Source organism: Convolutriloba macropyga, chromosome 11 (assembly GCF_964194025.1).
Source record: "Convolutriloba macropyga chromosome 11, txConMacr16.3, whole genome shotgun sequence".
NCBI classification, from domain to species: Eukaryota; Metazoa; Xenacoelomorpha; order Acoela; family Convolutidae; genus Convolutriloba; species Convolutriloba macropyga.
In genome coordinates this window covers 27181114-27197144 of record NC_134478.1, presented here as the reverse complement: position 1 = coordinate 27197144, position 16031 = coordinate 27181114, and positions in this window count along the sequence as shown.

Sequence of the window (16031 nt, the reverse complement as noted above, 5' to 3'; positions counted from 1 at the left end):
TAGACATTACGCAAACATTGAAAATAAGAACCTTCTTGTTTAGACAGCAGGAAACAAACCCGCTGAAAAACGTAACTCAATGTTCTTTGGTCTCAGCAGGAAACCAACCCGCTGAAAAATGCAATTACAAGTTTCCTAAACGCAGCAGGAAACAAACCCGCTGAAAACCGTTAAGTACAAATTTAAGAGTACGAAACTCACCCGCTTAATCACGCATCGTTAATAGGCTTTAAGACAATACGCAAAAATTGAAAATACGAACCTTCTTCTTTAGACAGCAGGACACAAACCCGCTGAAAACCGTAAAGTACAAATAAGGCACAGCAGGAAACTCACCCGCTGATTCACGTATCTTAAATAGGCTTTTAGAGAATAGGCAAACATTGAATATACGAAACTTCTTGTTTAGACAGCAGGAAACAAACTCGATGAAAACCGTAAAGTACGAATAAGGCGCAGCAGGAAACTCACCCGCTGAGTCACGCATCTTAAACGATCTTTTAGATATTAGGCAAACATTGAATAAACGAACCTTTTTGTTTAGACATAGCAGGAAACAAACCCGCTGAAAACTGTAACTTAATGCTCGTAGGTCGCAGCAGGAAACAAACCCGCTGAAAACACTAACGTACAAATTTAAAGCGCAGCAGGAAACTCACCCGCTGAATCACGCATCCTAAACAGTCATTTAGACAATAGGCAACTATTGAATATACGAACCTTCTTGTTTAGGCTTAGCGGGAAACAAACACAATGAAAAAGCAACTCTATCATTTTAAGGCTCAGCAAGAAACGCACCCGCTGGGAAACCATTTTCAAAGTTCCTAAGCTCTGCGGGGAAGAAACCCGCTGAAAAAGGCAACCTAATGGTCTTCGGGCGTAGCAGGAAACCAACCCGTTGGAAAACGCAATTACCAGTTTCCTAAACGCAGCAGGAAACAAACCCGCTGAAAACCGTTAAGTACAAAATTTAAGAGCAGGAAACTCACCCGCTGAATCACTCATCTTTAATAGGCTTTTAGACAATACGCAAACATTGAAAATAAAAACCTTCTTGTTTAGACAGCAGGAAACAAACCCGCTGAAAAACGTAACTCAATGTTTCTTTGGTCTCAGCAGGAAACCAACCCGCTGAAAAATGCAATTACAAGTTTCCTAAACGCAGCAGGAAACAAACCCGCTGAAAACCGTTAAGTACAAATTTAAGAGCAGGAAACTCACCCGCTTAATAACGCATCTTTAATAGGCTTTAAGACAATACGCAAACATTGAAAATACGAACCTTCTTGTTTAGACAGCAGGACACAAACCCGCTGAAAACCGTAAAGTACAAATAAGGCGCAGCAGGAAACTCACCCGCTGAATCACGTATCTTAAATAGGCTTTTAGAGAATAGGCAAACATTGAATATACGAAACTTCTTGTTTAGACAGCAGGAAACAAACCCGATGAAAACCGTAAAGTACAAATAGGGCGCAGCAGGAAACTCGCCCGCTGAGTCACGCATCTTAAACGATCTTTTAGATATTAGGCAAACATTGAATAAACGAACCTTTTTGTTTAGACATAGCAGGAAACAAACCCGCTGAAAACTGTAACTTAATGCTCGTAGGTCGCAGCAGGAAACCAACCCGCAGAAAAAGGCAATCTCCAGTCTCCTAAGCGCTGCAGGAAAAAAACCCGCAGAAAACAGTAAAGTACGAAATCAAGGCGCAGCAGGAAACTCACCCGCTGAATCACTCATCTTAAATAGGCTTTTAGACAATAAGCAAGCATTAAACATACGAACCTTCCTGCTTAGACAAAGCAGGAACCAAACCTACTGAAACAAGCAACTCTGTCGTTTTAAGCCACAGCAGGAAACGCACACGCTGCAAAACGCATTTCCTATGAGCAGCAGCAAAGAAACCCGCTGCGGACGCCAACTATCTGTCATAAGCCGCAGCAGGAAAGAAACCCGCTGAAAACCGTAACTTAATGCTTGTAGGTCGCAGCAATAAACCAACCCGCTGAAAAAGGGAATCTCCAGGCTCCTAAGCGCAGCAGGAAACAAACCCGCTGAAAACCGTAAAGTACAAATTAAGGGCGCAGCAGGAAACTCACCCGCTGAATCACTCATCTTAAATAGGCTTTAAGACAATAAGCAAACATTGAATATACGAAGCTTCTTGTTTATACAGCAGGGCCAAACCCGGTGAAAAACGTAACTTAATGCTCGTAGATCTCAGCAGGAAACCAAACCGCTGAAAAAGGCAATCACAGTTTCGTAAACGCAGTAGGAAGCAAACCCGCTAAAAACCGTAAAGTACGAATTTAAGGCGCGGAAACACGCATCTTAAACGGGCTTTTAGACAAGAGGCAAACATTGAATATACGAACATTTTTGTTTAGACAGCAGGAACAAACCCGCTGAAAACCGTAAATTAATGCTCTTAAATCTCAGCAGGAGATCAACCCGCTGAAAATGGTAATTACCAGTTTCCTAGAGGCAGCAAGAAGCAAACCCGCTGAAAACCGTAAAACACGAATTTAAGGCGCCGAAACACGCATCTTAAACGGGCTTTCAGACAAGAGGCAAACATTGATTATACGAACATTCTTGTTTAGACAGCAGGAACAAACCCGCTGAAAACCGTAACTTAATGCTCTTAGATCTCAGCAGGAAACCAACCCGCTGAAAAAGACAATTACAGTTTCCTAAACGCAGCAGGAACCAAACCAGCTGAAATCCGTAAAGTACGAATTTAAGGCGCAGAAACACGCATCTTAAACGGGCTTTTAGACAAGAGGCAAACATTGAATATACCAACATTCTTGTTTAGACAACAGGAACAAACCCGCTGAAAACCGTAACTTAATGTTCTTAGATCTCAGCAGGAAACCAACCCGCTGAAAAAGGCAATTGCAGTTTCCTAAACAAAGCAGGCAGCAAACCCGCTGAAAACTGTAAAGTACAAATTTAAGGCGCAGAAACACGCATCTTAAACGGGCTTTTAGACAAGAGGCAAACATTGAATATACGAACATTCTTGTTTAGACAGCAGGAACAAAACCGCTGAAAACCATAAATTAATGCTCTTAAATCTCAGCAGGAAATCAACCCGCTGAAAAAGGTAATTACCAGTTTCCTAAACGCAGCAGGAAGCAAACCCGCTGAAAACCGTAAAGTACGAATTTAAGGCGCAGAAACACGCATCTTAAACGGGCTTTTAGACAAGAGGCAAACATTGAATATACGAACATTCTTGTTTAGACAGCAGGAACAAACCCGCTGAAAACCGTAACTTAATGCCCTTAGATCTCAGCAAGAAAACAACCCGCTGAAAAAGGCAATTACCAGTTTCCTAAACGCAGCAGGAAACAAACCAGCTGAAAACCGTAAAGTACGAATTTAAGGCGCAGAAACACGCATCTTAAACGGGCTTTTAGAGAAGATGCAAACATTGAATATACCAACATTCTTGTTTAGACAGCAGGAACAAACCCGCTGAAAACCGTAACTTAATGCTCTTAGATCTCAGCAGGAAACCAACCTGCTGAAAAAGGCAATTACAGTTTCCTAAACAAAGCAGGAAGCAAACCCGCTGAAAACCGTAAAATACAAATTTAAGGCGCAGAAACACGCATCTTAAACGGGCTTTTAGACGAGAGGCAAACATTGAATATACGAACATTCTTGTTTAGACAGCAGGAACAAACCCGCTGAAAACCATAAATTAATGCTCTTAAATCTCAGCAGGAAACCAACCCGCTGAAAAAGGTAACTACCAGTTTCCCAAACGCAGAAGGAAGCCAACCCGCTGAAAACCGTAAAGTACGAATTTAAGGCGCAGAAACACGCATCTTAAACGGGCTTTTAGACAAGAGGCAAACATTGAATATACGAACATTCTTGTTTAGACAGCAGGAACAAACCCGCTGAAAACCGTAACTTAATGCCCTTAGATCTCAGCAGGAAACCAACCCGCTGAAAAAGGCAATTACCGGTTTCCTAAACGCAACAGGAAAGAATCCAGCTGAAAACCGTAAAGTACGAATTTAAGGCGCAGAAACACGCATCTTAAACGGGCTTTTAGACAAGAGGCAAACATTGAATATACCAACATTCTTGTTTAGACAGCAGGAACAAACCCACTGAAAACAGTAACTTAATGCTCTTGGATCTCATCAGGAAACCAACCTGCTGAAAAAGGCAACTACAGTTTCCTAAACGCAGCAGGAAGCAAAGCCGCTGAAAACCGTAAAGTACAAATTTAAGGCGCAGAAACAAGCATCTTAAACGGGCTTTTAGACAAGAGGAAAACATTGAATATACAATCATTCTTGTTTAGACAGCAGGAAGCAAACCAGCTGAAAACCGTAAAGTACGAATTTATGGCGCAGAAACACGCATCTTAAACGGGCTTTTAGACAAGAGGCAAACATTGAATATACCAACATTCTTGTTTAGACAGCAGGAACAAACCCGCTGAAAACCGTAACTTAATGCTCTTAGATCTCAGCAGGAAACCAACCTGCTGAAAAACGCAATTACAATTTCCTAAACGCAGCAGGAAGCAAACCCGCTGAAAACCGTAAAGTACAAATTTAAGGCGCAGAAACACGCACCTTAAACGGGCTTTTAGACAAGAGGCAAACATTGAATATACGAACATTCTTGTTTAGACAGCAGGAACAAATCCGCTGAAAACCATAAATTAATGCTCTTAAATCTCAGCAGGAAACCAACCCGCTGAAAAAGGTAATTACCAGTTCCCTAAACGCTGCAGGAAGCCAACCCGCTGAAGACCGTAAAGTACGAATTTAAGGCGCAGAAACACGCATCTTAAACGGGCTTTTAGACAAGAGGCAAACATTGAATATACGAACATTCTTGTTTAGACAGCAGGAACAAACCCGCTGAAAACCATAAATTAATGCTCTTAAATCTCGGCAGGAAACCAACCCGCTGAAAAAGGTAATTACCAGTTTCCTAAACGCAGCAGGAAGCCAACCCGCTGAAAACCGTAAAGTACGAATTTAAGGCGCAGAAACACGCATCTTAAACGGGCTTTTAGACAAGAGGCAAACATTGAATATACGAACATTCTTGTTTAGACAGCAGGAACAAACCCGCTGAAAACCGTAACTTAATGCCCTTAGATCTCAGCAGGAAACCAACCCGCTGAAAAAGGCAATTACCAGTTTCCTAAACGCAACAGGAAACAAACCAGCTGAAAGCCGTAAAGTACGAATTTAAGGCGCAGAAACACGCATCTTAAACGAGCTTTTAGACAAGAGGCAAACATTGAATATACGAACATTCTTGTTTAGACAGAAGGAACAAACCCGCTGAAAACCGTAACTTAATGCTCTTAGATCTCAGCAGGAAACCAACCTGCTGAAAAAGGCAATTACAGTTTCCTAAACGCAGCAGGAAGCAAACCCGCTGAAAACCGTAAAGTACAAATTTAAGGCGCAGAAACACGCACCTTAAACGGGCTTTTAGACAAGAGGCAAACATTGAATATACAAAAATTCTTGTTTAGACAAGAGGAACAAACCCGCTGAAAACCATAAATTAATGCTTTTAAATCTCAGCAGGAAACCAACCCGCGGAAAAAGGTAATTACCAGTTTCCTAAACGCAGCAGGAAGCCAACCCGCTGAAAACCGTAAAGTACGAATTTAAGGCGAAGAAACACGCATCTTAAACGGGCTTTTAGACAAGAGGCAAACATTGAATATACGAACATTCTTGTTTAGACAGCAGGAACAAACCCGCTGAAAACCGTAACTTAATGCTCTTAGATCTCAGCAGGAAACCAACCCGCTGAAAAAGGCAATTACCAGTTTCCTAAACGCAACAGGAGACAAACCAGCTGAAAACCGTAAAGTACGAATTTAAGGCGCAGAAATACGCATCTTAAACGGGCTTTTAGACAAGAGGCAAACATTGAATATACCAACATTCTTCTTTAGACAGCAGGAACAAACCCGCTGAAAACCATAAATTAATGCTCTTAAATCTCAGCAGGAAATCGAACGGCTGAAAAAGGCAATCTCCAGTCTCCTAAGCGCAGCAGGAAACAAACCCGATGAAAAACGTAAAGTACGAATTTGAGGCTCAGCAGGAAACTGGAGGCGCTTAATCACGCATTTAAAATGGGCTATAAGAGAAATAATAGGTAAGCAATGAATTTACAAACCTTCTTGCTTAGACAAAGCAGGAACCAAACCTAATGAAACAAGTATTAGGCCGCAGCAGGAAATGCACACGCTGCAAAACGCATTTTCTAGGTTCCTATCAGCTGCAGGAAAGAAACCCGCTGAGAACGCAAACTATCTGTTATAAGCTGCAGCAGGAAAGAAACCCGCTGAAAACGGTAACTTAACGCTATTAGGGCGCAGCAGGAAACCAACCAGCTGATAAAGGCAACCTCATGTCTCCTAAGCGCAGCAGGAAGCAAACCCGCTGAAAACCGTAAAGTACGAATATAGGGAGCAGCAGGAAACTCACCCGCTGAATCACGCATCTTAAATAGGCTTTTAGACAATACGCAAACCTTGAATATACGAACCTTCTTGTTTAGACAGCAGGAAACAAACCCGCTGAAAAACGTAACTCAATGCTCTTAGATCTCAGCAGGAAACCAACCCGCTGAAAAAGGCAATTACAGTTTCCTAAACGCAGCAGGAAACAAAGCCACTCAAAACCGTAAAGTAAAAATAAGGCGCAGCAGGAGACTCACCCGCTGAATCACGCATCTTAAATAGGCTTTTAGACATTAGGCAAACATTGAATGTTCGAATCTTCTTGTTTAGACATAGCAGGAACAAACCCGCTGAAAACCGTAACTTAATGTAATCCTCGTAGATCTCAGCAGGAAACCAACCCGCTGAATAGGCAATAACCAGTTTCCTAAACGCAGCAGGAAACAAACCAGCTGAAAACCGTAAAGTACGAATTTAAGGCGCAGAAACACGCATCTTAAAGGGGTTTTAGACCAGAGGCAAACATTGAATATACGAACATTCTTGTTTAGACAGCAGGAACAAACCCGCTGAAAACCATAAATTAAGGCTCCTAAATCTCAGCAGGGAATCGACCGGCTGAAAAAGGCAATCTCCAGTCTCCTAAGCGCAGCAGGAAACAAACCCGATGAAAACCGTAAAGTACGAAATTAAGGCGCAGCAGGAAACTGGAGGCGCTGAATCACGCATTTAAAATGGGCTATAAGAGAAATAATAGGTAAGCAATGAATTTACAAACCTTCTTGCTTAGACAAAGCAGGAACCAAACCTAATGAAACAAGCATTAGGCCGCAGCAGGAAATGCACACGCTGCAAAACGCATTTTCTAGGTTCCTATCAGCAGCAGGAAAGAAACCCGCTAAGAACGCAAACTATCTGTTATAAGCCGCAGCAGGAAAGAAACCCGCTGAAAACGGTAAATTAACGCTATAAGGGCGCAGCAGGAAACCAACCAACTGAAAAAGGCAATCTCAAGTCTCCTAAGCGCAGCAGGAAGCAAACCCGCTGAAAACCGTAAAGTACGAATTTAGGGCGCAGCAGGAAACTCACCCGCTGAATCACGCGTCATAAATAGGATTTTAGAAAATACGCAAACCTTGGATATACGAAACTTCTTGTTTAGACAGCAGGAAACAAACCCGCTGAAAACCGTAACTCAATGCTCTTAGGTCGCAGCAGGAACCCAAAAAGTTGAAAAAGGCAATTAGAAGTTTCCTAAACGCAGCAGGAAACGAAGCCGCTCAAAACCGTAAGGTACAAATAAGGCGCAGCAGGAAACTCACCCGCTGAATCACGCATCTTAAATAGGCTTTTAGACATTAGGCAAACATTGAATATACGAATCTTCTTGTTTAGACATAGCAGGAAACAAACACACTGAAAACCGTAACTTAATGCTCTTAGGTTGCAGCAGGAAACCAACCCGCTGAAAAAGGCAATCTCCAGTCTCCTAAGCGCAGCAGGAAACAAACCCGCTGAAAACCGTAAAGTACGAATTTAAGGCGCAGCAAGAAACACACCCGCTAAATCACGCATCTTAAATAGGCTTTTAGACAATACGCAAACCTTGAATATACGAACCTTCTTGTTTAGACAGCAGGAAACAAACCCGCTGAAAACCGTAACTCAATGCTCTTAGGTCGCAGCAGGAACCCAAAAAGTTGAAAAAGGCAATTAGAAGTTTCCTGAACGCAGCAGGAAACAAACCAGCTGAAAACTGTAACGTACAAATAAGGCGCAGCAAGAAACTCAGCCGCTGAATCACGAATCCTTAAATAGGCTTCTAGACAATAGGCAAACATTGAATATACGAACCTTCTTGTTTAGACAGCAGGAAACAAAATCGCTGAAAACCGTAACTCAATGCTCTTAGGTCGCAAAAGGAAAACAACCCGCTGAAAAAGGCAATTACAAGTTTCCTAAACGCAGCAGGAAACAAACCAGCTGAAAACCGTAAAGTACAAATAAGGCGCAGCAAGAAACTCAGCCGCTGAATCACGAATCTTAAATAGGCTTCTAGACATTAGGCAAACATTGAATATACGAATCTTCTTGTTTAGACAGCAGGAAACAAAATCGCTGAAAACCGTAACTCAATGCTCTTAGGTCGCAAAAGGAAAAAAACCCGCTGAAAAAGGCAATTACTAGTTTCCTAAACGCAGCAGGAAACAAAGCCGCTCAAAACCGTAAGGTACAAATAAGGCGCAGCAGGAAACTCACCCGCTGAATCACGCATCTTAAATAGACTTTTAGACATTAGGCAAACATTGAATATACGAATCTTCTTGTTTAGACATAGCAGGAAACAAACACACTGAAAAAGGCAATCTCCAGTCTCCTAAGCGCAGCAGGAAACAAACCCGCTGAAAACCGTAAAGTACGAATTTAAGGCGCAGCAAGAAACACACCCGCTAAATCACGCATCTTAAATAGGCTTTTAGACAATACGCAAACCTTGAATATACGAACCTTCTTGTTTAGACAGCAGGAAACAAACCCGCTGAAAACCGTAACTCAATGCTCTTAGGTCGCAGCAGGAACCCAAAAAGTTGAAAAAGGCAATTAGAAGTTTCCTGAACGCAGCAGGAAACAAACCAGCTGAAAACTGTAAAGTACAAATAAGGCGCAGCAAGAAACTCAGCCGCTGAATCACGAATCTTAAATAGGCTTCTAGACATTAGGCAAACATTGAATATACGAATCTTCTTGTTTAGACAGCAGGAAACAAAATCGCTGAAAACCGTAAAGTACGAATTTAAGGCGCAGCAAGAAACACACCCGCTAAATCACGCATCTTAAATAGGCTTTTAGACAATACGCAAACCTTGAATATACGAACCTTCTTGTTTAGACAGCAGGAAACAAACCCGCTGAAAACCGTAACTCAATGCTCTTAGGTCGCAGCAGGAACCCAAAAAGTTGAAAAAGGCAATTAGAAGTTTCCTGAACGCAGCAGGAAACAAACCAGCTGAAAACTGTAAAGTACAAATAAGGCGCAGCAAGAAACTCAGCCGCTGAATCACGAATCCTTAAATAGGCTTCTAGACAATAGGCAAACATTGAATATACGAACCTTCTTGTTTAGACAGCAGGAAACAAAATCGCTGAAAACCGTAACTCAATGCTCTTAGGTCGCAAAAGGAAAACAACCCGCTGAAAAAGGCAATTACAAGTTTCCTAAACGCAGCAGGAAACAAACCAGCTGAAAACCGTAAAGTACAAATAAGGCGCAGCAAGAAACTCAGCCGCTGAATCACGAATCTTAAATAGGCTTCTAGACATTAGGCAAACATTGAATATACGAATCTTCTTGTTTAGACAGCAGGAAACAAAATCGCTGAAAACCGTAACTCAATGCTCTTAGGTCGCAAAAGGAAAAAAACCCGCTGAAAAAGGCAATTACTAGTTTCCTAAACGCAGCAGGAAACAAAGCCGCTCAAAACCGTAAGGTACAAATAAGGCGCAGCAGGAAACTCACCCGCTGAATCACGCATCTTAAATAGACTTTTAGACATTAGGCAAACATTGAATATACGAATCTTCTTGTTTAGACATAGCAGGAAACAAACACACTGAAAAAGGCAATCTCCAGTCTCCTAAGCGCAGCAGGAAACAAACCCGCTGAAAACCGTAAAGTACGAATTTAAGGCGCAGCAAGAAACACACCCGCTAAATCACGCATCTTAAATAGGCTTTTAGACAATACGCAAACCTTGAATATACGAACCTTCTTGTTTAGACAGCAGGAAACAAACCCAATGGAAACCGTAACTCAATGCTCTTAGGTCGCAACAGGAACCCAAAAAGTTGAAAAAGGCAATTAGAAGTTTCCTGAACGCAGCAGGAAACAAACCAGCTGAAAACTGTAAAGTACAAATAAGGCGATGCAAGAAACTCAGCCGCTGAATCACGAATCCTTAAATAGGCTTCTAGACAATAGGCAAACATTGAATATACGAACCTTCTTGTTTAGACAGCAGGAAACAAAATCGCTGAAAACCGTAACTCAATGCTCTTAGGTCGCAAAAGGAAAACAACCCGCTGAAAAAGGCAATTACAAGTTTCCTAAACGCAGCAGGAAACAAACCAGCTGAAAACCGTAAAGTACAAATAAGGCGCAGCAAGAAACTCAGCCGCTGAATCACGAATCTTAAATAGGCTTCTAGACATTAGGCAAACATTGAATATACGAATCTTCTTGTTTAGACAGCAGGAAACAAAATCGCTGAAAACCGTAACTCAATGCTCTTAGGTCGCAAGAGGAAAAAAACCCGCTGAAAAAGGCAATTACAAGTTTCCTAAATGCAGCAGGAAACAAAGCCGCTCAAAACCGTAAGGTACAAATAAGGCGCAGCAGGAAACTCACCCGCTGAATCACGCATCTTAAATAGACTTTTAGACATTAGGCAAACATTGAATATACGAATCTTCTTGTTTAGACATAGCAGGAAACAAACACACTGAAAACCGTAACTCAATGCTCTTAGGTCGCAAAAGGAAAACAACCCGCTGAAAAAGGCAATTACAAGTTTCCTAAACGCAGCAGGAAACAAAGCCGCTCAAAACCGTAAGGTACAAATAAGGCTTAGCAGGAAACTCACCCGCTGAATCACGCATCTTAAATAGGCTTTTAGACATTAGGCAAACATTGAATATACGAATCTTCTTGTTTAGACATAGCAGGAAACAAACACACTGAAAACCGTAACTTAATGCTCATAGGTTGCAGCAGGAAACCAACCCGCTGAAAAAGGCAATCTCCAGTCTCCTAAGCGCAGCAGGAAACAAACCCGCTGAAAACCGTGAAGTACGAATTTAAGGCGCAGCAAGTAACACACCCGCTGAATCACGCATCTTAAATAGGCTTTTAGACAATACGCAAACCTTGAATATACGAACCTTCTTGTTTAGACAGCAGGAAACAAACCCGCTGAAAACCGTAACTCAATGCTCTTAGGTCGACGCAGGAACCCAAAAAGTTGAAAAAGGCAATTAGAAGTTTCCTAAACGCAGCAGGAAACAAAGCCACTCAAAATCGTAAAGTACAATTAAGGCGCAGCAGGAAACTCAACCGCTGAATCACGCATCCATCTTAAATAGGCTTTTAGACATTAGGCAAACATTGAATATACGAATCTTCTTGTTTAGACAGCAGGAAACAAAATCGCTGAAAACCGTAACTCAATGCTCTTAGGTCGCAAAAGGAACCCAAAAAGTTGAAAAAGGCAATTACAATTTTCCTAAACGCAGCAGGAAACAAACCAGCTGAAAACTGTAAAGTACAAATAAGGCGCAGCAAGAAACTCAGCCGCTGAATCACGAATCTTAAATAGGCTTCTAGACAATAGGCAAACATTGAATATACGAACCTTCTTGTTTAGACAGCAGGAAACAAACCCGCTGAAAACCGTAACTCAATGCTCTTAGGTCGCAGCAGGAACCCAAAAAGTTGAAAAAGGCAATTAGAAGTTTTCTAAACGCAGCAGGAAACAAACCAGCTGAAAACTGTAAAGTACAAATAAGGCGCAGCAGGAGACTCACCCGCTGAATCACGCATCTTAAATAGGCTTTTAGACATTAGGCAAACATTGAATATACGAATCTTCTTGTTTAGACATAGCAGGAACAAACCCGGTGAAAGACGTAACTTAATGTAATGCTCGTAGATCTCAGCAGGAAACCAACCCGCTGAAAAGGCAATAACCAGTTTCCTATACGCAGCAGGAAACAAACCAGCTGAAAACCGTAAAGTACGAATTTAAGGCGCAGAAACACGCATCTTAAAGGGGTTTTAGACCAGAGGCAAACATTGAATATACGAACATTCTTGTTTAGACAGCAGGAAAAATCCCGTTGAAAACCTTAAATTAATGCTCTAAAATCTCAGCAGGAAATCGACTGGCTGAAAAAGGCAATCTCCAGTCTTCTAAGAGCAGCAGGAAACAAACCCGATGAAAACCGTAAAGTACGAATTTAAGGCGCAGCAGGAAACTGGAGGCGCTGAATCACGCATTTAAAATGGGCTATAAGAGAAATAATAGGTAAGCAATGAATTTACAAACCTTCTTGCTTAGACAAAGCAGGAACCAAACCTAATGAAACAAGCATTAGGCCGCAGCAGGAAATGCACACGCTGCAAAACGCATTTTCTAGGTTCCTATCAGCAGCAGGAAAGAAACCCGCTGAGAACGCAAACTATCTGTTATAAGCCGCAGCAGAAAAGAAACCCGCTGAAAACGGTAACTTAACGCTATAAGGGCGCAGCAGGAAACCATCCAGCTGAAAAAGGCAATCTCAAGTCTCCTAGGCGCAGCAGGAAGCAAACCCGCGGAAAACCGTAAAGTACGAATTTAGGGCGCAGCAGGAAACTCACCCGCTGAATCACGCATCTTGAATAGGCTTTTAGACAATACGCAAACCTTGAATATACGAACCTTCTTGTTTAGACAGCAGGAAACAAACCCACTGAAAACCGTAACTCAATGCTCTTAGGTCGCAGCAGGAACCCAAAAAGCTGAAAAAGGCAATTAGAAGTTTCCTAAACGCAGTAGGAAACAAAGCCGCTCAAAACAAATAAGGCGCAGCAGGAAACTCACCCGCTGAATCACGCATCTTAAATAGGCTCTTAGACATTAGGCAAACATTGAATATACGAATCTTCTTGTTTAGACATAGCAGGAAAAAACACACTGAAAACCGTAACTTAATGCTCTTAGGTTGCAGCAGGAAACCAACCCGCTGAAAAAGGCAATCTCCAGGCTCCTAAGGGCAGCAGGAAACAAACCCGCTGAAAACCGTAAAGTACGAATTTAAGGCGCAGCAAGAAACACACCCGCTGAATCACGCATCTTAAATAGGCTTTTAGACAATACGCAAACCTTGAATATACGAACCTTCTTGTTTAGACAGCAGGAAACAAACCCGCTGAAAACCGTAACTCAATGCTCCTGGGTCGCAGCAGGAACCCAAAAAGTTGAAAAAGGCAATTAGAAGTTTCCGAAACGCAGCGGGAAACAAAGCCACTCAAAACCGTAAAGTACAAATAAGGCGCAGCAGGAAACTCACCCGCTGAATCACCCATCTTAAATAGGCTTTTAGACATTAGGCAAATATTGAATATACGAATCTTCTTGTTTAGACAGCAGGAAACAAAACCGCTGAAAACAGTAACTCAATGCTCTTAGGTCGCAAAGGAAAACAACCCGCTGAAAAAGGCAATTACAAGTTTCCTAAACGCAGCAGGAAACAAACCAGCTGAAAACCGTAAAGTACAAATAAGGCGCAGCAAGAAACTCACCCACTGAATCACGAATCATAAATAGGCTTCTAGACAATAGGCAAACATTGAATATACGAACCTTCTTGTTTAGACAGCAGGAAACAAACCCGCTGAAAACCGTAAAGTACAAATAAGGCGCAGCAGGAAGCTCACCCGCTGAATCACGCATCTTGAACGGGATTTTAGACAAGAGGCAAACATTGAATATACGAACCTTCTTGTTTAGACAGCAGGAACAAACCCGCTGAAAACCGTAACTTAATGCTCTTAGATCTCAGCAGGAAACCAACCCACTGAAAAAGGCAATTACAGTTTCCTAAACGCAGCAGGAAGCAAACCCGCTAAAAACCGTAAAGTACGAATTTATGGCGCAGAAACACGCATCTTAAACGGGCTTTTAGACAAGAGGCAAACATTGAATATGCGAACATTCTCGTTTAGACAGCAGGAACAATTCCGCTAAAAACCATAAATTAATGCTCTAAAGTCTCAGCAGGAAATCGACTGGCTGAAAAAGGCAATCTCCAGTCTTCTAAGCGCAGCAGGAAACAAACCCGCTGAAAACCGTAAAGCACAAATTTATGGCGCAGAAACACGCATCTTAAACGGTCTTTTAGACAAGAGGCAAACATTGAATATGCGAACATTCTTGTTTAGACAGCAGGAACAATCCCGCTGAAAACCATAAATTAATGCTCTAAAATCTCAGCAGGAAATCGACTGGCTGAAAAAGGCAATCTCCAGTCTTCTAAGCGCAGCAGAAACAGACCCGATGAAAACCGTAAAGTACGAATTTAACGCATTTAAAATGGGCTATAAGAGAAATAATAGGTAAGCAATGAATTTACAAACCTTCTTGCTTAGACAAAGCAGGAACCAAACCTAATGAAACAAGCAACTCTGTCATTTAGGCCGCAGCAGGAAATGCACACGATGAAAAACGCATTTTCTAGGTTCCTATCAGCAGCAGGAAAGAAATCGGCTGCGGACGCCAACTATCTGTCATAAGCCGCAGCTGGAAAGAAAACCGCTGAAAACCGTAACTTAATGCTTGTAGGTCGCAGCAATAAACCAACCCGCTGAAAAAGGGAATCTCCAGTCTCCTAAGCGCAGCAGGAAACAAACCCGCTGAAAACCGTAAAGTACGAATTTAAGGCGCAGCAAGAAACACACCCGCTGAATCTCGCATCTTAAATATGCTTTCATACAATACATAAACATTGAATATACAGACATTCTTGTTTAGACAGCAGGAACAAACCCGCTGAAAACCATAAATTAATGCTCTTAAATCTCAACAGGAAACCAACCCGCTGAAAAAGGTAATTACCAGTTTCCTAAACGCAGCAGGAAGCAAACCCGCTGAAAACCGTAAAGTACAAATTTATGGCGCAGAAACACGCATCTTAAACGGGCTTTTAGACAAGAGGCAAACATTGAAAATACGAACATTCTTGTTTAGACAGCAGGAACAATCCCGCTGAAAACCATAAATTAATGCTCTAAAATCTCAGCAGGAAATCGACTGGCTGAAAAAGGCAATCTCCAGTCTTCTAAGCGCAGCAGGAAACAAACCCGCTGAAAACCGTAAAGTACGAATTTAAGGCGCAGCAGGAAACTGGAGGCGCTGAATCACGCATTTAAAATGGGCTATAAGAGAAATAATAGGTAAGCAATGAATTTACAAACCTTCTTGCTTAGACAAAGCAGGAACCAAACCTAATGAAACAAGAAACTCTGTCATTTAGGCCGCAGCAGGAAATGCACACGATGAAAAACGCTTTTTCTAGGTTCTTATCAGCAGCAGGAAAGAAATCCGCTGCGGACGCCAACTATCTGTCATAAGCCGCAGCAGGAAAGAAACCCGCTGAAAACCGTAAAGTACGAATTTAAGGCGCAGCAAGAAACACACCCGCTGAATCTCGCATCTTAAATAGGCTTTTAGACAATACACAAACATTGAATATACGAATCTTCTTGTTTAGACAGCAGGAAACAAAACCGCTGAAAACCGTAACTCAATGCTTGTAGGTCGCAGCAGGAAACTAACCCGCTGAAAAAGGCAATCTCCAGTCTCCTAAGCGCAGCAGGAAACAAACCCGCTGAAAACCGTAAAGTACGAATTTAAGGCGCAGCAAGAAACACACCCGCTGAATCTCGCATCTTAAATAGGCTTTTAGACAATACACAAACATTGAATATACGAATCTTCTTGTTTAGACAGCAGGAAACAAAACCTC